Raw genomic sequence first — 382 nt, 5'->3', positions numbered from 1 at the left:
GAGGAGGCCAAACAGCTTGAATTGAAGCAAACACAATTTTCTTGTCAAGTGAAGACTCAGCTGTTCGAAAGAGAGAAGTATTTTGCCTCATCACTTAAAAAATTGTTAGAACAACAAGATCAGTCTTTGAATGCACTCCAAATGAAGATGGAAGCGGTCAAAAAGCTTTCGGAGGGGAAACATGAACAGCAGGGCAGAGCGATATTGGAGTTGAAACCAAAACTATTTGATTCTCAGCTATTGGGAAGAGAAGTGCAACTTGTTTTACTTAGAAAGTTGATGGAGGAATTTGAAAAGCAGTTCATCAGATTCAGAAAGTAGGTTCAAGATCAGATTAAGCATTTGGATTCACTCTCCCATGCACTCCATATAAGTGAGAGGC

The sequence above is a fragment of the Fragaria vesca genome, linkage group LG1 (assembly GCF_000184155.1).
Source record: "Fragaria vesca subsp. vesca linkage group LG1, FraVesHawaii_1.0, whole genome shotgun sequence".
Taxonomy (NCBI): Eukaryota; Viridiplantae; Streptophyta; class Magnoliopsida; order Rosales; family Rosaceae; genus Fragaria; species Fragaria vesca.
Note: the sequence above shows the minus strand (reverse complement) of the source record.